The 27,105-nt window shown below is 39.9% G+C and overlaps 1 long non-coding RNA gene across 1 annotated transcript in view; it reads left to right on the forward strand.

Annotated features, from left to right (window-relative positions):
• LOC139596208 (uncharacterized) overlaps positions 1-27,105 on the forward strand; it is a 182,068-nt gene that overhangs the window by 22,667 nt on the left and 132,296 nt on the right. Inside the window, exon 3 of the long non-coding RNA XR_011681274.1 lies at positions 11,296-11,330. This is a non-coding gene — a long non-coding RNA (uncharacterized lncRNA). The remainder of the gene's footprint in view (positions 1-11,295; positions 11,331-27,105) is intronic.

The following is a 27,105-nucleotide window of genomic DNA, read 5'->3' on the forward strand; positions in this document are numbered from 1 at the left end:
CTCTAAAGTATTTATTGTTGATCTGAGTTTTCAGTGTGGATTGTGTGGAGAAAAGAGTTGAATTTTTAAAGAGGTTTGTCACTCTCAGTGCCATGTTCAGCAGAGAGGCTGCCCTTGTCTTGGTGATTTTGTGCATACCAATATTTTATAAACACACTGACTGCTTCTTACTGGGTGTAATGGCTGCCAAAGTAAAGATTCAAATGTCACCAAAACAGCAAGAGAATTAAACTCCAATTGTGGGTTGTCTCAGGATGGGAGAGATAACAGCAGAAAGTCTGGCTGGCCTGTCCCCAGCAGGGCTGAGACACCCTGCCAGGGACTCAGGCCTGGAGAAGAGAGAGGGCAGTGGCTGGGGGGAGCAGGAAGAGCTGTTGGAAGCAGATTTCAGTACTCCCTACCCCACTCTATTACCTTCCTCACAGGCCCAGGTGATGCAGGTCTCTGGTGCAGTGACCGTGGCATGTTTGAGCCATGTCCTTAATGTGTCACACAGGTTAGAATTCAAAAAAGCTGTTCAAGGAGACCTCTACAAACTGAGACCAAGCACAACATGGCATCCAGTGGCAGGATGTATCACAATGCACAAGAATTCTGTAATTATTCAAAATGACAGTCACAACCAAACCCATGTCTTCTAGAGTAGAAATTATCCTGAGAGAATAAGTGTGTGATGTCTTACATTTCAGGTGGGGTGAGAGAGCCAAGAGTAGAGTAGAGAGAATAATTCCCAGTGGATGGTTCAGGTGTTGATGGAGTTAATGGGTAAAGAAAAAATGTTATGTGGAGTTGATGAAAGTACCTCAGAATGGCCCCTGCTGCCATCAGCATCACAGGCCCAGAGGGGTTTGGGTTGGGAGGGACCTTAAATCCCATCCAGTGCCACCCCAGCCATGGCAGGGACACCTTCCACTGTCCCAGGCTGCTCCAGCCCCAGTGTCCAACTTTGGGCACTGCCAGGGATGCAGGGGCAGCCCCAGCTGCTCTGGGCACCCTGTGCCAGGCCCTGCCCACCCTGCCAGGGAACAATTCCTCATTGCCAAGATCCCAGCCAGCCCTGCCCTCTGGCACTGGCAGCCATTCCCTGGTCCTGTCCCTCCACACCCTAAGAAGGCCCTCTCCAGCTTTTTGTAGGTAGGAATGGTATAAAATCAACTATCCTCCAGAATAACTTATCTTCAGCCAAGTAATGTGATTTGTTAAATGCATTACGTAGCTCTAAGAATTTGTCCCGTCCAAATAGGAAAACATTCATACATCAAACTTTAATAGAATCACAAGCAAAATGTTGATATATCCTGTTAGGGCCAAAGCAGAGGAAGGAGGAGGCCAGGTGGTTGATGCAGCATCTGGAGTCATAAACCAGAGTGGAGGATAAGAGAGCTTGATTCAGATGAATCATGTTATTGCTTTCAAGTTTTTTATCTCACCTTGTTTCCTAAATCATCCATTTCAAATGGGTTAGAGAAATGTAAAATTGTAAGTCCAGGAAGATGACAACTTGAAGGAGATAAAAAATAATTAAAATGAAGATCTGTATGATTTTAATAAACATGAAGGTTTTTATTAAATAAAATTGCAGATTTTCCCTTCCTGCTGCTGCACTTGGGCTGTGTAATTCTTGTGCACTTGTAGCACTTACAAGAGCTGTACAGTCAATGTTTCCTTGTCTCTGATGTAGGCATCAGCTTCCTCTCAAGAAATTGAGGATGTAACAGCAGGTGTTACCTTTGCTTTATCTGCATTTAAATCTGCTGCTTGTAGTTCTCTTCCTTAGAACACAAAGGGCTGAAGTTTTTGATTTCCAGCACTAAAACCTAAGAATACTTCTCCAAACTGCTCCACGATGACATTTTACTATATCATTTACTATTTACATTTTCCTGTGTGGTTCTAGTGGAGATTTGCTGTTCATGTGTACAGTGCTCTCTCAGAGATTTACTGAGATCTGCTTTGAAAACCAGAGATCTCAAATCTGCTGTAGGATTTGGACTGTTTTAGCCTGGATCATTCAGACTTCCCTGTGTGTGTTCACTGCTCTCTGTTTCTGCAGTGACAGCACCTCCCTTCCCCCTGTGTTGACTTTGCAGGGTCCCCAGGATGAAGGGAGGAATTGATGAATCTGACTCCATGTTCTTAGAAGGCTAATTTATTTATGTTATGTTATGTTATATATTATATTATATTATATTATATTATATTATATTATATTATATTATATTATATATCATATTATGTTATATATTACAATAAAATATCTATATTATATTGCAATATAAGATATATATTATATTACAATATAATATGATGTCTGTATTATATTACAATATAATATAATATCTATTATATTACAATATATAATATATAATATAATATAATATAATATAATATAATATAATATAATATTTTATTATGCTATACTAAACTATACTAAAGAATAGAGAAAGCATACAGGCAGAAGGTTTAACAAGAATGATAATGAAAACTCGTGACTGCTTCTTCCAGAGTCCCAACACAGCTGTCTGTGATTGGTTATTAAGTTAAAACAATTCACATGAAACCAATCAAACAATGACCAGTTGGTAAACAATCTCCAGACCACATTCCAAAGCAGGAAACACAGGAGAAGCAATCAGATAATTATTGTTTTCATTTCTCTCTGAGGCTTCTGAGCTTCCCAGGAAAAGATCCTGGGCAAGGGGATTTTTCCAGCAAATATGACAGTGTCACCCTGAGTCAGTGACATCCAGTCAGGCCATGGCCACAATTTATTCCTGTCTCAGATCCATCCCTGCAGTGCAGCCACAGACCTGGAGCTGCTCTGTGAGCACAGCAGAGCCCTGCATCTCCATCTCCCACAGCCTGGGGAGAAGCACAGCACACAGGCATTTCATCAAGGCCACCAAAACCAGTGTTTTACTGGATTTATTTTGTGAAGGCAGGATCTTTCCAGCTGGATGACAGCTGGGAACATCAGTAGGGATAAGGTCTATCTTTTTTCCCCACTGTCAGCTGGCAAAGATAGGAGAGAGCTGTAGCTGCTGAGGGTAGCAGGTTCATGGTGATGAAAGGAGGAGCAGCAGGACATCCTCAGAGCTTTGTGACCTGCACTTATTCTCGGTGTCCTTTGGTTTCACATGGAGTTTCCTCAGAAATCCTTCCTGAGATGAGGCAGAGGCTGTCTGCAGAGACAAAGTGAGCACTGCCAGGCACTGTCACTGTTCTCCAAACCTGTGAAACTGCTCCATGGCGCCGTGGGGCAGGGCCAGCACCGCCACAGTGTGGGGTGGCACAGGGGCTGTGGAGCAGAGCCCTCTCACTGCATTCCAGTGTTTACAGTCCAGCTGGCTGAAGACTGAGGTTGGAAATTCTCTGTCTGCAGATGCTGGAGTGTTAAATGTTCTGCTTCTGCACATCCTTATTCACACAAATGCCCAGCACCTGGAATCTCTGCATTCCTCCCCTCAGCAGCACACCATGCCCTGGCACACCAGAATTAGCAAGACATCTGTCTATTTTATTTCAGCACAACTTTTATTTCAAATTAAACTCAAATATCTGGAGTTTTAGGAACACTTTGGGGTTTTTTTCCTATAATTTTTTGACAGGTAAATCCACCTCCTGCAGCTCTAAAAGTGGTGTCAAATATTTAGATCTAACAAAAAAAGAAACAAGAATGTAGCTCCTTAAGTAGGATTTGTCTCAGGGAATTGCTAAGCACTGATCCAAACCCCCAAACAGGAGGTCACCTGTCTCTTTTATGCTTTCCCACTAGGCAAATGTTGGAAGATAAAATAGGAATTTGACAATAATTCTCTTTTATCTGCTGATAGAAGAATTTGTAGGTAGGTAAAAAGGCACACTGTGAATAGTATATTGCATAGATTTGTGTCAGAGAGGATACAAGGCGTGTGCATATTAATTTGAATTTGGAAAATGTCTTGGCTTTAAATGAAATAAGGAAAATTTGCCTTTTTATATAATAGGAATAGTTTTGGTGTGTCCTGGCCATATCAGGAGATAAAGCAAGCCTTACATAATGCTCTGAAAGGGCAGAAATATTAATATTGTGATATTTTGTACTTAGTTCTTGAGCACTTCACCATTGGTCTGAGATGGTTAAGTTAAATATCTCTGACTGAGAAAGCTCAAAAAAAAAAAGAAATATACAGGAGGTCTCTGAAATGTGTGTTCTGTCAGAGCCATTTGGCAGGAATGGAAGTCAGAAAGATATTAAAGCTCTTTTTTATTTGATGCCTTTACAAGACAATGTGGTAAGTATGAAGGCTCTTGTTGACTTTTTGTGGTTCATTATTTCCAAGACTGGGAGGGTTAAATGAAAAATGGAACCTGTATAACATTAGAGAGAGAGTAGGAGAGGACATGACAACTAGCAGCTGAAAAACAGGGGCAAAATTGTTGCAATAATTTTTCTTTCTACTGATTGGAGTAATGAACTCCATAATTTGGTATTTGCTGTTGGTAAAACAGGAATGTTTTTCACATTTCTGTGCCCAGTTTTGGTGTGCACAGATGTAAAGGTCATTTCAAGGCACTCACGTTGCCTCTCTCATTACCCCGTTTGCTTGTGCAAATACAGAAGTGGTTCACACACTCCTGCTTCCTTTTGGTCTAAATTTATGTCTTGATCATAGGTCTGTCTGAAGGACAAAATTTCCCTCTTAGATGTGCACATGGAAGCTCAGCTCTAATAAGCAGCTCTCACTTTGAGAGGATCCCCTGGTGAGATCAATGGGAGTGGAGTGTGCAGGGCAAGAGGAGTTACCAGGGGTGAGCTTTGCTCTGAGGATTTCAGAGGACATCTCTGGCCTGGGGATGAATTATTTATTTATGTATTTATTTATTTTGAAGTCTAAACCCTACCTTTGCATGCTGCTTCTGGATGTGGTGCTAGTGCTTGGTGTAAGGTTATTTCTTTTATCCTTCTGATGTGAAAGAAGTAATGCCATGCAGGGAGGGAGAGCTTAAATGGTAGGAAAAATGTATGGAATGGTTTGGAAGAAAAATCATGGAATGGTTTGGATTGGAAGGGGCCATAAAGATAAATTCATCCCACCCCTGCCATGGCAGGGACCCCTCCCACTGTCCCAGGCTGCCCCAGCCCCAGTGTCCAGCCTGGCCTTGGGCACTGCCAGGGATGCAGGGGCAGCCCCAGCTGCTCTGGGCACCCTGTGCCAGGGCCTGCCCACCCTGCCAGGGAACAATTCCTCATTGCCAAGATCCCATCCAGCCCTGCCCTCTGGCACTGGCAGCCATTCCCTGGCTCCTGTCCCTCCAGCCCTTGGCAATTGTCTCTCTCTGTAGGGGGATGCAATGTGAGAAAATCAAGATAGTGCAGAAGGTTGTCTCACCCCTAAGGAGTTGCAGCTGTACCAATCACCAAAGATTAGGAACAGCCCTGCCCTGAATAGGCCCCAGCTGTGTCCAATAAGGATGAGTGCTATAAAAGAGTGGGGTAGCTGGGTGAGAGGCGAGCTGGAGTTTGTTGGCTGTGAGGAGATGCCCATGAGAAATCACCCAGAAGGTATGGAAGATTTGCAATAAGAGGACAATACCTCTCCATCCTTCCTGGGGCTCCTTCAGGCCCTGCAAGGCCACCCTGAGCTCAGCCAAAGCTTCTCCTGTGCAGGTGAGCAATGCCAGCTGTGCCAGCCTTTCCTCCCAGCAGAGCTGCTCCATCCCTCTGCTCATCCTGGAGCCTCCTCTGGGCTCTCTGAGCAGCTCCAGGTCCCTCCTGTGCTGGCCCAGGCTGGGGCAGCTCTGCAGGTGGGGTCTCAATAAAATTGAAAAGTCTCTTTTTACCAGATATTGAGGAATTTTGAAGTCCTCCCCAGAGATCACAAAGTGGTTTTGTATTCCTTATTAGTGCAAAAACATCACTGCAAACCCTATTCTCTACAGTAATTTTATATGTGTTAGAAACTTAATGGAATCTATATGGATTTATTGTTTATGGGGCTACAGGTGCTATTACCTGCCTATATGGTATGCTGTAGATTGCTTAATTAGCTGGCAGGTGCTAATTACTGAGAAGACTCTTACTTGCTGCACTAAAGCTGTGCTGGTATAACTTTCTGTACAGTTGGTTTAGTGGAAATTCGGTGCAAACAACATGAATGGGACTGAAGAAAGAAAATTTTTGAATGGTCCAGACATCGTTAATCTTACTAATTAGTAATTGATGTCAAGTATATCTTTAAAAAAATATCTTAAAATGTGCTTTCTTGGGAACTCTATTTAGTACTGGACAAATGCTTCAACTAAATTTCACTTTGGGTTATTTTTTTTTTCTCTTCTCTTTATATTATTTTGTTCTTCCAATCTAAATATTTTAACTTTCTTTCTCAAGGCTGTGTGAGGTCCACAGGAGGAAGTCTATAGCTTTCATCTTGATTTATGGAGCCGATGATAAAAGTTTAGTCTCACAGCTTGTCGCCCATTTCTCTGCTAGATTGCTGCCTACAGCATATGTTCAAAGACAGGTTGCCCATAGTTGAATGTAGCTTTATTTCAGTAAACATAGCCTACAGTGGAAACATATTGAATTTAGGCTAAACTTGCAGAGGGATTGGAAGGCAAACACTGTGTGTGGTGTTGGGCTGCAGTGAAGGCTGTTCTAACTTTGATGTGCTGGAGGGGCAGAGGGGTGGGGTGGGCTTCACCCTGCTCTGGGTGGCTGCAGAGCCACAGCTTGGGCTCAGGGGGTGCAGAAACAAGATATTGTTATGGGGCTCCTATGAATGCATCTTCTTGTGAATCACTTTTCTGTGTCTCAGGAGGCTGTCTCTTTCAGACACCACAAAGAATTATTTCTGTGCAAGGTTTTTGTGCTGGAGAGGAGAAACAATATGAAACTGCAGTTGAGTAAGAGGAGAGTTATCCATCCCCAGGTGAGGAGGAAGACTGCCCCTTCATCCTTCCTCAGAAAGGCAGGAAACAATATAATGGAGTCATCACTTTGAAATACCCTTCACCTTTTAGAAAGGCTAATTTTAGGAAAGGAGAGTGAAACCAAGTTCACTCCCTGGAGAGCTGAGAGTGTATATCTACAGTGGATATGTAGTTATATAGATTCTTAAATATATTTATATATTAAACCCCCATTTTTTATATGCACGCACATATATGTACACATTTTTTTAATTAGTGGACTATACATGATGGTATGTTAATAAACAGCAAAGGAACTTAGGACTTTTATTGATCTGTTTTCAACAATAATTAGTTTAATATTAATTTTACAATAAATTCCATACAGTTAAATATTAGTGATTGCTTACTGTAGGAGTGTGTTCCTAGTGTTACCCGAAGTAGCTGTGTGTGTATTTGTTCCTTGGAACAAGAATTCAGTGTTGCTAAAATATAGCATCACCTCACCAGTCAAAGACATGTTTAACAAACCAATATAACTGCTTTAGGATCACTCATTCCTGATGGTCTCTGAATTTATTTTCTGGAATTACTGCAGTAAGGCTCTGCCACAGCAGGAAGGTGAATCTTTGTGCAGACCTGTCCATGGGCTGGAGCCCACTCCTCTCAGAACTATTGCACTGCAGAGATCCAAAGTTACAGGACTCTTTCAGTGTTCAATGTTGGCAATGAAGGGATAATTTTTGGGTTCTTTTCCTGTTGCTGAGCTCAGGCTGCACAAAGTCCCTACAAAGGTGTTTCTGTCATTAGTGATTAGTCATTCAGTCATCTACCCTGACTGAACAGACAGACAGCCAACAGATTTGCACCAAAAGACAAGTAAGATTCAGCTTAAATGCACCAGATTGAAGGGACATTTTTGTTTCTCAAGCTATCTGGGACAGAATGAAGTGCAGGATATTCCCAGAAGTCCATGGAATGGTGGAGCATTGAGATCCTCATCCATAACCTGCCTGTCACGCACCCCTGGCCGAGACCAGACTGGCTGCTCTGGGAAACTTCAGATTAATGGATCCCTTCTGCTGTCAGACCCGCTGGAGTGGCAGATTAAGATTCTATTTTTGGTGCCTAATTTCTAAATTAGCAGTTTCCATCAGCCCCTGTTTGCTGCTGTCACCAGGAACACGCTGGGCTGTGCAGGAGCTGGCTGAGTGCTGTGTAATTAGGGAGAGCTGGGGCTGTGCCCTTGCTCAATGAGATGGGGGCAGCTCTTCCCCCTGAATGTACTGATGAGGGGTTCTTGGGGTGTCTTTAGCTGGCACATTCCTTAATAGATGAGGGTTTTTTTTCCTATTGCTGACTGGTAATTGCTCAAAATTAACAGATTTTTTTTTCATTAATTTTGTTTTCCTGAGTCTTTTGTGCCTTTCAAGTTGCTGTTAAATGAGTAGGCTTGCTTCAGATTTTGTACTTTAAATACAGTTTTACATGCTAAAAAGGTAGAAAAAATTAGTTGTTTCAGCCCATATGAAAAAATATTTCAGTCCTCATAAGGTTAAGATATGTCTGTGACTGGAGCTTCAAGAACAGTAGTGATTGAAGGAAAAGTTCTAAAATCTGCATCAAAGTGGAGTGAATGATGTAAATTTACTCCCTGAAGTTATGTCCACTGTAGATAGCTCTCAGCTCTCCAGGGAGTGAACTTGGATTGACTCCCCATTCCTAAAATTGGCCTTTCTAAAACCTGCCATTCTGCAGATAATTTGAAAACAACACACCAAAATTTTCTTTTAAGGTCTTAGGATGAGAAGTTTTTCAGAAAAGTCTCATCTCACCCAGGAAGTGACCATCATGGGGAATGACAGGTGAAAATGAGCCTCCAAAACTTACAAATGGTTAAATTTTGCCAGTGAGGAGGGGCTCCTGAGAAGAAATTGTTTGTAGAAAGGAGAATATCCTTGATACCAGGGGAGAAGTCATGACTGGCCAAGCTCAGAAGGCTTTTATTCACTTTTTTGTGTAGTAACTTAATGAAAAGGAGTACTTAACACTCCAGCACAGAGCCAGGATTCCCAGCTTGTCCATGGGCAGTGGTAACTCATTTTCAGGTTTAGAATAGAAAGCATTAAAGAGTACCAGGTGGCAGCACTCAGTGGTTTTGGTGTGCCCCCTGGTTGTGCTAATTAACCCCAGTTAACCCAGACCAGATCAGGTCCCACTCAATACAAGGCTGAGTCAGAGAGGTTTTGGGGAGGTTATTGATATCTCCTGGGGATAGTGAGAGTTTAGGAATGCCATATAATTATATGAATTTAAAAACATTTAAATTTATCTTCCTAGAGGAATCTTAATATCAAGGTACTCATTTGATTTACATTTTACCTATTATACCTTTGCCTGGGTCATGAAGGAGCAGTTCTGTTCCTTAAATGTGTATATATAAAGTAGTGAAACCTTTTAACAACCCTCTATATGTTCAAATATTAATTACATGTGAAAGTATTATCACAGATGAGACAGAATTATTTTTAACTTCAACACCTTTTATTTCTTATTGTGCTTTTTATGCTTACCAGGAAGGGCATTCAGGATAAGAAGGTGACTTTATTCAGACTGCAGGTTTTTAAAGAAGGGTCTTCCCATCTTGTAAAGGATTCATCCTCAGTACTTTGGATTTCTTTAGATATGTTTGCTGAGCTGCTCAGGAAGTCTTTGATTTCCTGACACTTCACGTTACTGCAATGTGTTTACCAAAAATATTCTTTGCCAGAGAGGTTGCAAAGCTTTTTTCTGTTTGCCTCTTGAAGCTGTGTGGCACAGAGATGCCTACAGAGAGAAAATGGACTAAAGGAATTGGTGTAAATGTAATCTCCCACAGTTACCTGGTACAACAGCTTGGAAATGTTGTTCACCAAGCAGTGGAAGGACAGTGGCTTATTCTGAGTTAATGGTAAACATTAAAACAAGGATTAAAATGTGAAGAATCTGTACCATGGAGCTCCTTATCCTCAGCTGCTGTTTCAGGCCCTCCTGAGAAGGGGAATTATTCCCTGTTGGGGTGAGCTCTGTGTAGGGAAGTCATGCCAAGGTTTGTTTGGCAGTGTCTGGGGAGCCCTTCCAACCCCAGCAGTGCATTTTTATCTCCAGCTATATCTGCAAGCAGTATTTTAGTCCTGGAAATGCTGACACATCCAGGTTGTATTTTCCTTTCCTCTGGTACAGACTTACCTGTAACTTCCAGAATTATGGGCACAGAAAAGCACCAGGATAAATCATAGTGATTTCATTCCACCCTTGTAAATTGTTGCCTAAATTGTCAACACCTCTTCACTATTAGTGTTAAGTAAACTGGCTTTTATAAAATATGAGCCACTCAATCATTTATCTTAAGCCCCAATCTATCTCCTTGTTGTTTTTAAAGGCAAGATATAACAGTAAGTGAAAGCAGCAATTGCTTCCCTGAGGAAATTTTACTATGATCAAAGCAACCTGGCTGTTTAGGAGTGAAGGCAATGCCTGGCTTAATGAAATCTAGAAGAAATTAGATAAATAGATGACATGGAGAATTCCAAAAAATTGCAAAGTAGATCTTTGCAATTCTTGAGGCTGAAGGTGGAGGGGACAATAGTGTGAGAAGATGAGCTTTTAAAATAAAATATATTTTGTTGAAGAAGGGGGAGGCAACTGTAGATGTGGCTTTGGGGTAGCTGGACACTTGATTATGTTAAATTGCTTTTGGGGTGATATGGGTGAAATGTGATCAGAGAAGAGACTAAATCAAGTGAGAAGTGAGGAGCAGAGTTATGTAGAGCCTCAAAGGTGGGAGCAGGAAGATTAAAATTCAATTTAAAATCTAACTTTTCACAGAAAATGATTTTTCTTTAAATTGATATTTCTTAATAAATGGAAGATTACTATGCAAGCAATAGAGCCTGGTTCAAAAGTCATTCTCCCATCTTCACACCTGGAATAGGAATAAATATGAAATAAGTCAGACTGAAGTGTCTGCTAGTTCCAAATACAACTTGAACTTAAAATTACTCCAGTTGTAGTTTAGAAGCCATGGGTCTCAAGGGATTTGCTGTTGATCAGCCTAACAGCCTTTATGCTTGTTGTAATGTCTCATTTCTGAGAGGCCTGGCTTTTATGTTCTGTTCACAGTCTCAGCATTATTGCCAGATCTGGGGCTGGGAAATCATCTTCCCAGATGAGACTGATGGGTTAATGGACCATTGTAAGGGTTGTCTAAGCATAATTGCACTCTTTGATTTGTGAGAAACTTTTGAGTAAAAATGTTTCAATATACAGGGATGAGTTTCCTTGTTTATCACCTGGTCTGTGAGGATAAAAATCAGTGTTTTCATTTTTGGATATCTAATTATTTTCTTTGCTCCTCCTCTCTAGAAAGTCTTGCTTGCCATGTGGAGAGCCAGAGAAAGGTAAGAAAGATATTTTCTTAATTCCTGTCTATGCAACCATATGTGTGTGTGGGAGAAACACAGCTTTGCTCACAATGCTCCTTGCAAGGAGATTGCAAACAATATGTCACTAATCAGAACCTCTTGCAGGTAAGCACTGGGCTGTTCCAGGGTGTGCCACAAATGCAGATGTAGCTGAATAATTGCCAAATTGCTCTGCACATGTTCAGCCAAGGCCAGGAACACTCATGGGCTTGCCTGTTTTATATAACCTTCAATTTAATTTTAGACTCTCTACCCCACAATCCTGGGTGGGAAACCAGTCTGGTTTGAATACACTTCAAGTACTGCAGTAAGATTTTTTGACAGAAAAAAAATATCAAATCTTAGGTTGGCCTAAAAGTCTCCCTTTGTTTTCCTCTCGGTCTTCTTCAGAGGAAGATGAGAACGGGTTTTCAGATCTGACCCTGGCATCTGTATAACTCTCATTCTTTTTTTGCCTGGTGTGATGGCCAGTAAAACAGGCACACTGGGGAAATTATGTGTTCATCTTTTCAGCCTAAATTGTTTAATCTTCGTGTGATGGTACCAAGAAAAACACTGTCTGCTTATTTTTTTAGATCTCCATCTCTGCCTGTATCTATCTGTTGTACTTTCTCCTCAGACAGATGTCCAAATGAATATCAGGGAAGCAACTATAATAGAGTTAGGGTCAAATGCCATTTATGCTCCATGGTAGCTGTGTCATAATATATAGCAAAGTATCTTTTATAAAATTACCTCATTTTTCTGCTACATTACTGTCTTGACATGTTCAGCTTCTAAACATCTACATTTAAGGCCACAATTCATAGAGCACTTCATTAGGAAACCATTGGAAAGTTGGAGAGCCTCCTAATTTAAATCAATTCCAAGGAAAGCTCTCAGTGGCATTTTCAGTGTCCATCTGCAACTTTGCATTCTGTGAGAGGAAGAGGATTTCTGTTTTACTCAATCCAGCTACTCCTCAGACTTAATCTGGTCCTCAGAATTCACTGAGTAAAGCTGGGACTTAAGAAGAGATAATTCTGTGAAGCACAGACAGCAAAGCTGCAGTGTGGATGTGAGCAGTTAAAGGAGATAATTACTGATAAACTGCTTTGTGCTATCAATTAGAAATAGAAATATATTTACACCTAGTGAATGTAAACTGTTAAATATTGTGCTATAACCTTAGGTACCCTGCTTTTTTCTGCAACCCAGTCTTTCTGCCAGTGCAGTGTGTTTATTTTATTTTTGTGATTATATTTTGGTTTGGTTGGAGCAGGTTGGTAAACAACTGAGCTGTGATAATTATTTCAGTAGTTTGTTTGGTTTTATTTCCTCTTTGGGATAGGCTGTGTAACAGTGTTTGTACTGCCTGTTCCTCAGGCAAATGTTTTGGAATTGGAGATAACATCTTCTACACAACTTTCAATTAAGTTTTTGTATATTCAAATCCTCACATTTCTATTTTTTTTTTCTCTACAGCTTCTTCTTTTTACTCCTTGTTTTTGTTAAAAGAAATTTATAATTGCCCTTGGCTATTAAGAGAATGGATATGCCATTTAAAATGCATCATTTAGAACAGATTTCTATTCTCAGAAACCTGAACACCTTTCTCAGCCCCTTCCTGTCCCAAATGTGTGCTGTACCTTCATGAAGGTACAATGTGGGCATGTTGAATTCTGCATGGGGATTTACAGTCTGAGAGGTCACCTCAGCCAGTGCTGTCTGAAGGGAGAGTCACTTCATTCAAAATGCATTGTTTGTGCTTTTGGCTAATTCTGTGAATGCTGGGAAATGTTTTCACTCAAACAGGGAGCTTGACCTAAAAGGAATAAAAAACAAATGCCCATTTTTATCATCTTTGGCTCTTTGTTGAGATGGACTCAGCTCTGGCACAGCTGGTGCAGGGGCCAGTGAATTTGACCCCATTTTGTGTTGAATTGAGGGAGCAAAGGCAAACCAGGGTTTTTCTGGACCAATTCTTGCTGTTGCCATTTCTCCAAGAGCAGTTTGGAATTGGTTAAAGGAAAACAGGTTATAGTCTATTCTTGCTTGTTCTACTTTTAATAATTGTTACTCCAAATTTGAGCACATTCCTTTGTCATCCCACATACGTATGGTAATGATGAGAAGCACTTCCTCCAGTGCTAGTCTGTTCTTTTAACAATCCACATGAGTGACACAGATTAATAAAATGTGACATTTCAGGATCCAGAGGAAAATACGAAATAAAAAATGACTGTTTGAGGAAAAATTAGTCATATGCAGAGGGACCTATTAAAGTTGCCTCACATATCAAGCCTTTGTTCTGAGCATGTGTGACTGGAAGTGCAAAGCTAGGCTGTCAGGATTTGTTTAGCTAATGATTCTAACTTGTTAAAATTTTAACTATGGCTCCTTTTGTTGTGCTTCAAAGGATTCGTAATGCTCTTTATATTAATTTCTCTTATATTCTTGAAAGTATAACAGGTTTTAGTTATTATTTGGGTATTGATTTGGCTGCTTGGCATGTACTGTTTATATGCAATTTTGATTTCGAGTATGGAGTTCAGTGTAAAAAAAAAAAAGAATCTGCATAAAATGCATAGCTCATATGAAAGTGCTTTTTTGTTATCCACTAAGACACAAGATACAAATCAAGTGTGAGAAGAGCTTGAAGCCAGACTGTAAGATGTGAATGCTAAAACCTATCACAATTCATACTTGTCAGAGAAATGCACATTTAAAATCCTTGGTCATGTATAATAATACACTGAAACACAAATAGGATGCTCAAACATCAAACTTTAAGAACACTTTTGTTTTGAAGAGAAGAGAGGAACTTGAAAAGAGTCATAAAAGTGCAATGTGGGAAGAGCTCATACTGAGTTTTCAGCATGGCACTACCAGGCCTGTTATCTTTATCTGTCTCTGTGTGGTGAGCAATAATAAGAAAGGATTTCACTGTCTGTGTTAAGCTGCTGGGTAACCATCTGGTTACAGAAATGCATAATGTTTTTGGATTATGTTTGGCACAGTCCTGTTCTCCCATCAGTCCCTGCCCACACCACAGACATGCTGGTTCCAGAGCCCAGCAGAATGAATGGAGATGATGCTGTGGGTTTCAATAGTTAAGTTTCATAATTAATTTTTCTTACACAAACATTCAAAGCACAGAACCTGCTTCTCTCAGTATGCAGAGAAAGGTGGACTCCAAATTCCAGGGTCAAAAGATATTGTATTTATGGGGTGCCCCATGGCAGGAAGGAATGATGAATCTGACTCCATGTTCTCAGAAGGATAATTTATTATTTTATGATACTATATTAAGGAATACTACACTAAAATGTACTAAAGAATACAGAAAGGATGGTGACACAATGCTAAAAAGATAATAATGAAAACTCCTGACTGTTTCCAGAGTCCTGACACAGCTTGGCCCTGATTGGCCAAAGAGTGAAAACAACTCCCAGCAGAATGCAATGGAACAATCACCTGTGGGTAAACAATCTCCAAACACATTCCACATGAGCACAACACAGGAGAAGCAAATGAGATAAGAATTGGTTTCCTTTTCTCTGAGCCTTCTCAGGAGAAAAATCCTGGGTGAAGGCATTTTTCAGAAAATGTGAATGTGACAAAAAGAGATAAAAATAAACTTTTAAATAGATACATGCAAATGCAGTTGTTTTCCTGTGCATAGCTCCATGGTCATCAGAAAAAAAAAACATCTGTGGCTTTAGAAATGCTTTGAAAAGATGGATTCACACTAAAACCAGGCATAGGGAGCAGTTGTATAGGTGGGTCTCAGTAAACCAAAGAACTGAACCTTCTCACCCAGAAAGGTCTGGCTGATCAGGAACACCTGCTCTCACAGGGAATAACATTTCTCCTTCACCTCTGCCTGGTGGGGTTGGTCTCTTGAAGATATCCACAAGGAAAAGTACAGCCTAACCCTCCTGCTAATAATTGCATTTTTATACCACACGGATTGGCTCATGCAGATGTATTAACTGTATAGGAAAAATGTGTCTGTGTGAGTGTGTGAGTCTGTGCCATCCTGCTGGTTTAAAAGGTGTATGAATCCTAAAGCACAGTGTATACATCCAGCACAGGCATTGCAATTCCTTCCTGATGTAATGAAAAAAGAAACTACAAGGAGAACTGCACTCTAGGCAATGCCAAGGATTTTTGAAAAATATGTTTTTAGATACAATTTACAGCACTGAATATGTCCCAAACTATGTATTATGTGCTGCCTTAGAAATCCCATTGTATTTCCAGAGCCAAGGCTTGGTTGGGAGTGTCAGATAATGACCTTTTCCTTCCATCCTTTATGAAGTGACAAGTTTGTTCCTCTTCCCACCTGAATGCTGGGACTGTGCTCCCCTTGTGCCCCCTCCCAGCAGAGGGTTGGTCATGGCAGTGCCAAAGGAGCAGATGGAGGCAGCAGAAGCATCAGCACCAGCCACATGAGCATGAGGGAGGATGCTTCCTTGTTGATAAATACCATGTACAGTGTTCTAGCTGCATGGAAATGCCTGTAGTGCTCTGTGCAGAACCAAGGGGATTCCAAACTCTCTGCCCAGACTGGCAAAGCACATTCAGCTCTGTGGATGGCCTGAGATGTTCATATGCTATGGCATAATTTTGGATTTCCTATTGATTAATGTCATGCTTCAGTGCACCCATCTGTCTGTGTGCAAGTTTCAAAGGAAGATAACTGATATGCAATCAATTAAAAATGCAGGCAAAATTTAGGACTTCAGCAAATTTCAGTACATTTTGGAAAGTAAGGTGCTGCCAGATTGAAATGCTCAACAGGTTCATGCAGTTTTCCTAGTAAATGAAGCCCATTTCATGAATGCAATTAATACAAACCTGGGAGGCTGAGTGAATAATGCTTCCAGCCCTCTTTGTTCAAAGAGATCAGGAAAACACAAGAGAGAGGCAAAAAGCATTCTGGTGTCATAACAGCCTGGGATGGAGTTGTGAGATAACTGCAGTGATTTCCCAGAGACTACACAAATAATTTCAAAGTAGTTTGGCAGGTCTGCAGCTTGCAGAGCAAAAGCTATGTCTGTATTTTACCACAGACACATTTTAACCTACCTTGCAAGCTCTGCTTCAGAAGTCAAGTCCCCAGCTCTCCAAAATCTCTGTCTTCAAATCCATTTGGAGCAGTGGATTCATTGTGTCAGGCTTGGCAATGCAAGCTATTAGCCTAGAAGTTACTGAGTAAAAGCAAAAAAAGCCTCTAAGAAACTTAACCCACCCCTTTTAGCAGTCACTAAACCAGCTAACAAATAGAGAGGATTTAAATTGCTTCACAATGCCAGCTGCTTGCAGAATACCTGCCATCCTCTTGAGAGGTTAAAAAATAATCTATTTGCAGCCCTAAGGTTGGAGAATGCAATGAATTTAGCAAGCTCAAGCCTCACTGCACTTGTCTTTCATGCTACCAAATGTGTCCTTTTAAGATATTATACTGTTTCACAGCTGATTGAATAAAGAATTTAAGAAGATATCTCCTCACAGTATATCTGTTCTTAAGTCTCTTATCATTTCCTAATGTTGGAACACATGCTTGCCAAAATCCATGGGGCAGTTGGAAAATGTTTATACAAAATGTCATGGCTGATGCTTTTAAAGCTTTGTTTGAATATCTAAGGAAGACTTGGGTTTCATACTTTACAAAAAAATAGAGTGTTTATCCACAGACAAATACTCTGTATCACCACAGGCTTTTTCCAAAACAGTGGCTAATGACACCAAAAGGATCAGTAAATTGCAACTTCAGGTCAATAGATTGACAATGACCAGATTTGTCACTACAAATCCATTACACTTAAGCAAATTACAGATGAAATTATTTTGCCCCAGGGAAGCTGCAGGTGATGTTTAGTGAGAGGCTGAAGGACCTGAGGCTTTATCAAAGCAGAGTGATTGTGGTGGTGTGTGGTATTTTCAGGGGAGGAAAGATGGCTCTGACTCCATGTTGTTAGAAGGCTAATTTATTATTTTATATTATATTAAAGAATGCTATACTAAATTATACCAAAGAATAGAGAAAGGATACTTACAGAAAGCTAAAAGATACAAATTAAAAACTCTGACTCTCTCCTCAGAGTCCAACACAGCCTGACTGTGATTGGACATTAATTAAAACAATTCACATGTTGGATAAACAATCTCCAACCACATTCCAAAGCAGCAAAACACAGGAGAAGCCAATGAGATAATATTGTTTTCCCTTTTCTCTGAGGCTTCTCAGCTTCCCAGGAGAAGAAATCCTGGGCAAGGGGATTTTTCCAGAAAATATGCCAGTGACAGTGGTGCATTCAGCCAAATTTCAGTGTGTGTTTGTGTGTTCACAAAGGAGTTGATGGATATTTATACCTGTACACCCAGGTATGGATGTGCAGAGGTACCAAGCATTTGTAACATTTTTGAGCTCTAAATAATTCAGTGTGTTTGGAGGTATTTGAGACAAAAACTGCCTTGGGATATCAGTAGGTCATACATTCAGTGAGAATCGGCGTCTCCATTAACGAGCACTGGCGTGGAATCAATACAGGGTGAGTTATGCTGTCAGCCTGGGCATTTCAGCTTCATCAAAATGGGGAAGAAACAGCCAAATTTCACAATGGTTTATCCCAAGCAGAAGGAAGCTCAGTGACTTGTTTTGCATATGAAATTGCTGCGAGGCTGAGAGCAGCAGAGCTCGGGGCCTTGGACAGTTCTGGCTGCTCAGGGGTTTGTGTAGAAGAGTCAATAACCATTATAGTTTGCCTGGTTTCTCATTGCAATATTTTGTTTTTCTGACTGGATGCTGTGGGTTTTGGGGTTTGTTTTAGAACCAAGGTGTTTGGTTTTTATCTTTTGTTTTGTTTTTGTCAGGTCGGAACTGGAAGTGTTTGAGATGGTATTTTGTGTTCAGAGTTAGTTGTTTATTATTTTTTATCTATATTACAGCTTAAGAGTCATGAGTCTTACAGTATCTCACTAACAAGCTACAAAATGGCTCCATATCTATTTTTACAAGGTCTTTTAAGGAAAAACTCTCTAATTAAGAAATGATACTTAAATTATTTTTACTTTTAACTCAATAGCTAATTACTTATGGCTTGTAATGTGGATTTTTCTGTCTAATTATACAATACTACTCAAACTTATGAAGAGGAAGAAGGATTAGTTACTGCCTTAAAACTTCTATCTTAGTTTTATATATATTATTGTATTCTAAAATTTTAAACTCCAAGTTTTCTACTATGTGATATTATACACATTTATTCAAATTATACACTTATGATCTCAGTGTTATCAATTAATTTTGGAAGCCTTCTCTACAGCTTCAGGTTAAATTTAGGGGTTTTTTCAGAGTCTGTGTCTAAAAACACAGAAAGTCTAAAATTCTTGGCATCTAGGGTTCCAGCATCAAGGTGAATAGTAAGAGCCCATATAATGCTTGCAAAATTCACTGAAACTCTGTAAACCACTGACTGAAGTAAGGACATGCAGATGTTGAGGAGCAAAAATTCCTGCCTTAAAGCACTGATGGAGTTACTGCTCAAGGGTACTAAAGAGAAAGCTAAATAAAATTCTTTAAAATATGTGTCTGAAAAATGTCACACAAAATTTGTATACTTCAGGACATACCTGTGTTCCTGTTAGTTCAAGTGTGTGCCAAATGCTGCTGGTTGGATCAAAAGCTTTCAGCATCAGTATGTGCTGGGCTCTTTTCCACTTATAAACTGTCTTCTGCAGCAAAATGACCTTTCTGTGAATAGGTCAGCACCTTACAGGGCCCAGGGAGCACTGCCTGACCTGTGCTACAGTGAGGAATTTCCTGAGTGCTGCACAGATCCCAGTGCAGCCACTCCATTATGTTCTGCTCTGAGAGCAGGAGTTTCACTGGGAGCTGCCTTCAGGTATCCTCATGCCCAGCTAAAAAACTTTCAATCCATCTCTTGCAGTGGAAATTAATTAAACAAAGGCTTGAAATCTAGCAAATCTAGCAAATCCTTGCACTCTGCCAGGAGCAGAGAATGAGCAGGTCAGAGGAGATGGAATTGTAGATGAGGAAATCTGCTAACATTTAACCTGGCAGGCTGTAATTTGTGTTTGTGCTGGAGAGGGGTGTCTGCAGGGACACTGACAGGGGTTTTGCTCCACTCTGAGATTGCCAATGGATAAACAGAGTCTACCTGGTTTCTCTGTCACCTATTTTGTCATCTCTGCAAGCACTGAAACTGAGATGGATACTCCAGATTAGGAAGTAGAAAATAAAATTAGTTTGCTTTGAACTAAGAATGGATATTACTGACAGACTCCATCAGAGATTATCAGGGCAGAGCTGATGTTACATGTTACTTGACAATTTTTCTCTCATTGAAATTAAAGAAATTTAGTCTGCTTTCAAACAAAGCTGTGTCTAATTCTCTAGAAGTGCACTTGTCTGCCTTGGGGGACCTTCAGAAATGTCTATTTATGATAAACCACTTCAAGCAGAAAGTTTTAAGCCATGCAGAATGTTAGCAACTATAAAGAAAAACCATGTCTGTTTAATTCAGATCATTTTCCAATTTATGTAAATGAAAGGCTTGCAATGTATTTTCTTGTGCCCAAGTTTCTAATTTGTTACATCAAAAGAGGCAAACAAAACTGGTTGCATTTTACTGGGATGTGTGTTTAACACCAAACTCAGGGCAACATCTACAATCTTGCAAAGCATCTTTGGGATTGGCTTTGCATTACAGTAAGTGGATAAATTCAGTCCAGATCAACCTTGGAGTTATACATTGTTTCTCATCCATTTGGGATGTGTTTTTTGTGTTGATTTGAACATTGATTGCTGGTCTGAGCACAGTGAGGAGCAGTGCCTGTGTGGGAGTTATAGATTCCTCTGGTGCTGGTGCCTCTGTGCTCAGAAAGCAAATCATGATTCTGTGTGAATCCCATCACCTGTGGAGGTTCTGCCTCTCCTGTAGGGAGGGAATTGTGTTGGCACTTTTCTGGATGTGGGGAGAAAGAATCAATTTCTCCTCAGGCTGTAAAACTGCCCAGGTGGGAGTGGTCAGATCAAAAACATGTGGGATGAGTTTAAATTTAAACCCCCCCTATATAAGTAATATATATAATTTTTTTTTATGGGAAAGGTGTAATAATTATTATTGGATAATACTGCAAGCAGTGGATGACTGAAAATCTTTTAAGTACTCGGGTAATTGATTTGTTTTGGGGATGAAGCTCAGCCTGGGAATGGAGACACCTGAAGCAATGGCCATGGTAGCAATGAACCAGGCCAGTGTCAAACCTTTCCTCCTGGAATTTGCTTTGCTTCCATCAAATACTTGGCAATGGATTTTCCTCACAGGTCCAACACTGTCTGTGGCAAATCAGGTACTTTAGTGAAGGTTCTTGATCTGTAATCCCAGAGTCCCTGAGAAACTCATTTAATATCAGTCAGCTCTGACTGCCAGGATCTGTGTGCTTAATGGGCTCTCCATAAAAAAAGAATAACTATATTGGGATAGTATTGGGCCCTGTTATCTGCTTAATTGGTCACATCCATGGGCTGAGGTACGAAGGCAAGGAAGTACAAAGCTGGGATGCCTGTACTCAGAAGGATCACATTCATTCCAATAAAAATCTCTGCTGGATATTTTCAGACAGAATATTCTTTGTGGTTCCCACACAGGAAGCATAGACATGAAACTGCACCCTATAGTGTTTTGGTGATTTAAATTCAGAATTCAGAATTGAATCTGCATGGGTACAATTCACTGCCTAAGTGAATTCCCAGCTACTACAGAGTGTAACAGTAATGTGCACTAAAATAGAGAACACTCCCAGGCCTTGTGCAGCACTGGGTTTCTTGTGCAGTTTACAAGAGAGCTTTTGGAGCTACAGACAGAAAATAGCTGTGAACACAAAAACAGAGAGTGAAAATATAAATGGAATACTGAAGTAAAGAGTATCAGTGAGACTAGGTGCTGGAAAGTGATTTATTATTTATTTTGCATTGTGTTTGAATATTGTTGAGCCAGCTTGGAAGCTTGGACAAAGGTAGAAACAAAATGATGTCACAGATAAATAGTGAAGAAATATATTCTGTGTATACTGAGAATAGATTTAACACATAATATGTCTGCATTTAGGCCAAAATATAAAATTCAAATGACATGGCATTTCTTGGTGAATGACTTCCATTTCTTGGCAGCACATATCTAATAGCCTCATAGTGCTGTAGTAGAAAACTTATACAAGTATAATCCAATAAAGCAAAAAGGTTACTAAAGAGCCAATAAACTTGAGATAAAAGCCTTTAATCCCATGACCCTTTAAGAGGAAACAGGGGTCAGAGATTACCAAGGCACAGCTGATGTTTCTGGAATGTTAAATGCCCAGTTCTCTTGGTTTGGCACTAACTTGTGTGCTTTTGTGTAGAGTTGAAGAACTAGAGTTATGAAAATATCATATACTGAATTAAAGGGTGGGGGGGTTGGATTTTTAGCCCAGGTAACTCTGCCTGCTTTTCTTCTTCTTTTGCCCCTTTTTTTTTCTCTCAATATGATCCTTTTGAAGAGTTTTCTATGAGTGAAATATTTTGTATGGGAATGTTCTGTTCATTTGTTGTGTCCTGTTTAAACATAGGTCTGTCCTCCATTTTCATGCATATGTGTCTGTACACTGCTTTGGATTGCTTTACTTTATTCAGATGAGAATGGAAAGATATTCCTCATGAAACAGAAATATTTTCTACACTGTGCAGTGTTACAAGAATAATTTCTTAATTTTATCTCCAGAGAGCAACCAGGCAGGGAAACATATTGTTATCAGGTTTTGATGCTGGCAATCTGGAAAGGTGGATATTGTGTTCTGTTGCTGCACATTGTCAGCACAAGCATGGTGTAGATTTTAGTGATGTTTACATCAGAAACCCTAATTTACTTACATGCAATTACTATAGCAGTTTATGAAGGCAGCCAGCTGAAATACAGGTTTTGCATTGTTGCTTCAGATATGAGTAATTTGCCAGTGAAAACCAGAAAGGATGATTTGTAAGTCTCTTGGTTGTTATTTTAATTGTACTTGGTTGGTATTTTAAATGAACCACTCAATCCAGTTTCAAACTCTATACTGGATTCAAGGAACAATTGAGATATTTATTAGGGACAAGATAAATTGGTATAAAACAATATTTAAAAATACAGAATTGTGCCAATGGCTGCCCCCTAGCAATGAGTAGTGAATGGCAAGGAAGCAATGAGAGGAAAAAAAAAAAGTGTGTGTGTGTATATATATAGATATGTGTGTGTGTGTGTATATATATATCTGTATATATATAGGTGTACATATATGTGTATATATATATTAAAAAAATATATATACATATATATGTGTATATATATATATATGTGTATGTAATGCCTGATACAGTAACCTCCACCAAAGGAAAAATTTCCTCACTAGTGTGGATCAAACAAGGCACCAGAGTTGCAATAGAAATTTTGATTTTCTTTGACTTTAGGGAGTGGACTTGAACCTGAATCTGAACTTTTGCCCGGTGCAGTTTCTTACTGCCAGTGACAACCAGGAGCTGGTTTCTGTTTGTTTTGCTCTGATAAGAGTTTTAAGGAGGACATATATCAGAGGATAACCAAGTGATCAAATGCAGGTTTTACTCCCTACTATAAAATGACCTTTTTAAAAGTGAATCATTTGGCACTGTAGTATCCATTGATTTCTACTAATGTCTTTTTTATCCTTTAGACCACCATGAAAACTCTGTGGAATTTAACCCTGCAACTCAAACAGGTGTACCAATAATTCCTGATTAGTAAGGGCAAAATGTCTTTCCTTATTCAGAAATTATGCTGGTTATTGTGGAACCAACAGAAATGCAGAAGAGGAGTCGATTTTATTAATTGTATTGACTCTCTGATTAAAATCCAATACATTTTAGAAGATTGTTTTATAATCAGTTTTACCTAGGGATAAATTACAATCAGTGTCTGAAATAAATGTTGCGTTTAAGAAGATGCAAAAATAAGTTCAAGGAAAAGCAAAAAAGAATCGAAGGCTGAGCAGTGAAAAGATGAGACAGAAAAGCCAACGTGTTCACAAATGCCTCTTTTACAATGGTGTTTTATCACTTCACTTATGAAAAGAAACTTCCTCTCTTAATCTGCCTCCATCCAACAAAAATGAGGTTTGCAGTATCAATCTTGATAAATGTTCTCCTGTTGTATTTCTGGTATGTTGTTGTTTAAGTAAGCCAGAAAGAAAAGAGTCCTTTAAAACACTTCTGCATGGCTGTCCTCAGTGGTTGCACCAGCACTGCAAGGAATATATTTTGAGGCTGACTGTCCCAATGAGCTGTGAAGAAGATAAAGTGAGGAAGTGATTAGCAGCTCTTTCCCCTTCCATCCCATAACTTCCTACAAAATTCCTCTTGTGTATCTCAGTTCAAGTGCTGGAACAGTGGAAATTTTCTTGCAAGTTTTTTAAGAAACCTCTTTTCCAGTGGTTAATCTCCTCTTTGTTTCCAGAGAAAAATCTTCAGTACACTCTGGCTGCAAAGCAGGCACTGAAAGAATGATCTCCTCTTTCCACTTCAATTATTCAAGTAGGCTGCCTAAGTTCTTCTCCTGTCAAAGTACAGCCCTCACTTTCAGATGCTTATGCAACAGAAGAATACAAGTCTCCACATTCCAAGATTCACACAGCAGTTGTTACTATAAAAGCTCTTTCCTTTTTTCTCCTCTTCATTTTCCCACAAAATGTTGCCAGCCAGTTGAATTTTTCTTATAAAGTTGAGGGACTGTGAAATGTCATAATAAACCTCACCAAGTTTCCTGATGAAGTTGTCAACAATTAGAAATTTTGTTGTCATGGGAAAATAAAAAAATGATGTGTTTCCTGTCCATAATGACTAATTTTACTGAAGCCATCACTCCATGGAAGTGCTTTTAGTCCTCACTTATTCTGGTTAGATTCTTGTTGTGCCTGAGCTGCTTGAAATACAGAACCATGTTGTGTTTTGGTTTTGAACTGCTGTATGCAGAGTTTCTACATTTCTGTCAGGTATAATTTCAATGCAGTGCTAACAGCCTGTACTTGTGCTGTCTTTTCTCCCTCTCCACATACAGGTGGTTCTGTTAAAACAGGCTGAAAATCAGGAAATGGAAAACTTGGCATGTGCCTTTTATTTTTAACAAATTGTTATTAAGCATGGCCTTCCCAGCCACTCATCAGCATTAATGTCATTTGGAGCTGCGCTGCTCCCTTCTTTATTTCAGTGTGTTTCCTTCTTGTGAAAAATGCCAGATTGACAGGCTTGAAAGCTGAAATCCCTCTGTTTATCTTGGGGCTGTGATAGTATAGTCAGTGACAGCACAAACATCCCCCCTGCCTCATCTCTATGCCTGCAGTGTGAGCAAAGAGAGTTCAGTCTCCATGGCCATTAAATGCTGCTGATTCCATCAATAAGAATGCCAGCTCCTGAGAGGTGTCACAGTGACTTTGTGATCCAAGTGACTGCTCCAGACACACTGGATTGAGACACCAAATTCAGCTCACATACCTCAGCACAAATACCATGGTAATGGTTTTCACTCCTGGGGAATCTGCCATGGATTCAGGAGGTGTCTTAGATTTAAACCTTTCTGAAATTCAATCACCTTCCCCTGAGCCAGACAGTCCCTCCACTTACTTGAGAAACTTGTTCATGTTTTTTAACAGGTTCCTTTTCATGTATGAGGTCTTTCTTGTTTTCAGGAGCTTTCTATCAGAAAGTAACAGTTTTTAGGATCTGTGAGGCACATGAAGAAGAATACTTAAAGATTGTGAGTGTAAAAAACTGCACAGTCTGGTGATGCTGCAGGTATTTGATGCTGTTGAACGAGCTGCAGGGACCTGTCTTTAATCTCAATTTTGACCCTGCTCATGTCACCACAGGGGTTACAAAAGCCTAAAGGGCTCCAAGTCTGATGGGGCAGCCCCCAGCAAAAGGAATTCACTTCCTGCCTCAGTTTCCCCAAGTAGAACCTGGAGATAAAAAAGCTCTGTGAGGATAGGACATTAAAAATAATTAATTTCTATTTTGATATTTTATCAGACATGAAAAATACTAAATAGTATTTCCACCTAATTTAGCTATCCATCAGTAGATTAAAAAAAAGGAATCTCTTTTAGAATTTTGGTTTCAATTAGTCTTTCAGGCTAATGAAATGTGGTGTAGATAATTTGCTCGCTTCTTTTTAATTTTAGAATTCTTCCCTAGAAAAACTCTAAATACTCTTAGAAAATTCAAATGCAAGGAGCAGCAAAGTTTGCTTCAAGACAAATCTGTAAAAAACATATGAGCTTCATTACTTATCAGGCAATATTTAACTGAACTAGGATGGTGAGCAGATGCTGCTCTCCAAAGGGTGCTTTTGTCTAGAGATCATTTTGAACAGACAGAAAAAGAAAATGGAGAAAGAATCGTAGAAAAATTTAGCTGCAACAAAGAAACCCAGATTTGGTCTCCAACAGCAAATTAACTTTTTCTATCATCCCAGGAGCTCCCTGTGTAGGAGGAGTGTTGCTGTGTGCACAGACTTTTCCATGGAAAGGTTTTGTGTGGTCAGTAGAAAGAAAATTCCCAGTCAATGCCACAGACTGGCCTGTCTGAAGTGGTGTAGAGCAAATATTTTGGATCTTTATCTGCTTCATCAGGCAGCTCTGCAGGAACTCCAGGCAAGTGGGAACGAGTGACTCAGGGGTGTGGGGAGGATTTAATGTTTGGTTCTGCAGTTGGTGAAAAAGTGCTGCTGATGGTGATTTGTCCAGTTCAAAACATCATGGGACACAGAATGTCCTGAGTTGGGAGGAGCCACAGGGATCACTGACCCAGCTCCTGTCCCTGCAGAGCCCCCAGCAATCCCCCCTGTGCAGCCCCAGCTGCCCCAGGGCAGAGCAGGACAATCCCCTGGGCCTGGTGGCATCATCTCCCTCCAAATTGCTGCAGTAAAAACAAATATTTTTCATTTTAAATTTACAAGTCTATAAAACCAAACTTATTTTATTTCAGCATCTTATTATTCCACGTGGACAGTCTGTTTGTTTGATAGAGAGAAGGCAAGATTGCAGTTCCCTGCATGGGAATTTTCCATACCAGGGTTTTCCATCCCAGGAGTACATGGAAGCTATGGGGTAACTGTTAACCAGGCTCCTGACTTGATTATGCAGTGGCAGAAATCCAAATTTCAGCTCAAAACCTGCAGGTACATCACAGGAGAGCCAGTGTCCCTGTCATTCCTCAGATAAGCTCTGCATTTTACTTGTCATTAGAGATGGTCCCAAACCATTTTGGATATCTTGAAAATTCCAGCATATATAATCTATCTCTGAGTCCTATTAACATTCCTGACATTTGTATCTTTGCTAACATATTTTATTCTGGTGCATATCTTTGGCAAGAAGGGAGGAGATATTTTTACACTGAATATTGGTTTAGAGGTATCAAATATCCCAGTCAGATGTGGCTTAGGTAATTTGAAAATTTTTTGCTGTTGATTTTAATGGTCTCTGTTGTTTGGACATAGGTGGAAATCCATCTATGGGAGGAATATAAAGCTGTTTCTCTAACATGAATGCCACAATATGTTGTATAAAAGTCCTTTTAGGGCAGTGTCCCTTTGTTTTGGTATATATGACTTTCACTCTTACAAGGTTGCCCACATTCCTAACCATGAACTATATATAAATTTTGTTAAACATATAGATATATAGAATTTACATT

Source organism: Agelaius tricolor, unplaced genomic scaffold (genome assembly GCF_023055355.1).
Source record: "Agelaius tricolor isolate 1412-34295 unplaced genomic scaffold, bAgeTri1.0.p SCAF_15, whole genome shotgun sequence".
Taxonomy (NCBI): Eukaryota; Metazoa; Chordata; class Aves; order Passeriformes; family Icteridae; genus Agelaius; species Agelaius tricolor.